We start from the raw sequence: 2,544 nt of genomic DNA, 5'->3' as shown, positions 1-2,544 counted from the left end.
TTCTGGTAAGGGAATGGTCGAGAACGAGAAGAAAAAGAAAACGGGAAGAGAGAGAGAGAGAGAGATGAAGAAAAGGAGAAAAAGAGAGAGAAAAGTAGAGAAAGAAAGCGAGTGAACGAGCGAGCGAGCGAGCGAAACGAAGAGAGAAAGAGAAAGAGCCACGCGTACCTAAGACACGTTATTCTTGTTCAATTCCAAGAATAAATCCGTAAGAATCCAGCTGGTCGTACAATACGAGTTTCTCTTAACAAAATACGCTACACTCCCTTCGTCCCACCTCCTTTTCAAACATTTTGCAAAAACTTTCCGATTCACTCTAGATTCCAATATCCTCCGAGGCCATTTATTTTTTAGACATTTTCATTGGAAACGGTGAAATCTTATCTGTAAACTTAATCTTCTTTTCAAGAAATTCTGCTTCTATTTATCTTTAAGAAAATTTTTTTTTTTTTTTTTTTTTGTCTGTCAATATACATTTCTAAAAATAAACTTTAACAGAAGAATATTTTTCAACGTTCGTCAAATCTTTAATAAAAATTTAATTACCAAACTTTTTTTTCTTTTATATACATCATTTTTACGATAAAACGAGTTTCAAACGAGTTTTTTAAACGATAAAACTTGTTGTTATGCATACTGTGTATCTTAACACGAGCAATAAGTAACAGCTGGATAACTGATTAAAACTGATTAACGCAACGTTCGTGTTATGTAAATAATAACGATATAAGCAATTTTAAAAAGCTTACATTAGAATTATTTTTAAATGCATATATTTATACGAATATATGATTAATTTATGTTTCAATCTTGATAAGGAAATCGTTTCTTTTTTTAAGTTTTTCGTTGCTTTTATTTTTAACGATTACGAAAGCGATTATAAAAAGAGATAAAGAAATATATGTATAATTTACACGGAATATATTTCCATCCTGCATTTTATTAGAATTCTAACCGTCAAAAAAATTATTGCCTATCGATGATGCACGTAGTCCAAAAGAGTAACACCTGGCCGTGAGTCATAAGTTTGAAACCTATATCCTAGTAGATCATGTGACGTTTCTTTCACGCGACCATTCGTATCCGCTCATCAATTTTTTTCGCGTTTATTCATTTATCGATCGTTTAATAACTTTTATTTATAAATATATATATTTTTTTTTCTAAAGTGATCCGTTTCTTTTTCTCTAAATTTTAATAGAAAATATATATATATATATAGTTAATATTTCGTTGTCTAAGAAAAATGTTAAAAATCATTTTAATTGAATTTTCGTGTTGAAATTTATTTCGATAATAAAAGATGCGACTGTAACGGCCGACAGAGAAACGTGTGTTCGTAGATCGCACATTTCCAGAAACCTTTTATGTTTCCTGAACAATGGGTGGAGGCCGATTCCGTTATTAGGAATACAATGCGTCCCATTGTGCATTTATGGGGACCTAGTGGGGGAGATTTCGTGGTAAATTGACGGGTTTTATAGAAATCGTACTTTTTTTTTTTAGGTCGAACTGTTCCATCTTTCTTCGAGCTTTGATACGCTTAAAAAAGTTTTCATATACCAAAAAAAAAAAAAAAAAAAAAAAAAAAAAAGGACCGAGAAAAATACTTTACAAAATATTTTTCATTCTGTAGTTAAAAGTAGGAAGAAGTTCGTGTAAACGTATGCACAGTTTCGTGAAATAGATAATAATGGCGAATCCGATTTTGTTTGTGTTGAAAAACGTGAGATTTAAAAATGTATTTACACGTTGGCGTCGAAGAACTACGTCGAAATGAATCTGAAATCAATAGTAATTTAGTAACTGTCATCGGCGATGACACCAGTTAAGACATATACTTATTTATTTGCACGTATACATTAAAGTTAACGCGTGCAATTTTTACAATGATTTATCATGGTAATACGCACAATGTTATGTAATCAAATATTGCGTTAAACTTCGTGAAAAATTATTTCGATGTAAAATTATTAAAATATATAATCGCGTACAATATAATTAAAAATAATATTCTAACAGACAAATGTTGACATCGTTTGAGAAAAGGTTGTAAGAATATCGTGTTTTATTTAAGAAACACGGAATTTTAAATTTTATTTATTCTTTTTTTATTTTTTTTCTTTTTGCATTAAATCTGTATGAATTCTAGAAAAAATGAAAAAAAAATGAAGATAATAATTGTATCTGACGATTAATGCATNTTCTGGTAAGGGAATGGTCGAGAACGAGAAGAAAAAGAAAACGGGAAGAGAGAGAGAGAGAGATGAAGAGAAGGAGAAAAAGAGAGAGAAAAGTAGCACGAGATACATATAAAATTGCGATATACAAAAAAGTAAGTAAGTAATTTGAAAAAATTTATATCGAATCTCAGTCGATAAAATCACTTTTATTCCTTTTTTTTATTAAAATTTATTTCAAGGATTGTCAAACGTTCTCGATACTTTTTGAAACATCGTAAGAATTAATCAAAAGCTTTAATTTCATAGCGATCATAAAATCATAATCAACGAATTTTTTTATTACATTTTTACTCGCTTACGC

Source organism: Apis dorsata, unplaced genomic scaffold (genome assembly GCF_000469605.1).
Source record: "Apis dorsata unplaced genomic scaffold, Apis dorsata 1.3 scaffold_949, whole genome shotgun sequence".
Classification (NCBI taxonomy): Eukaryota; Metazoa; Arthropoda; class Insecta; order Hymenoptera; family Apidae; genus Apis; species Apis dorsata.
The sequence above is the reverse complement of the archived record's forward strand: the minus strand, read 5'-3'. Positions refer to the sequence as shown.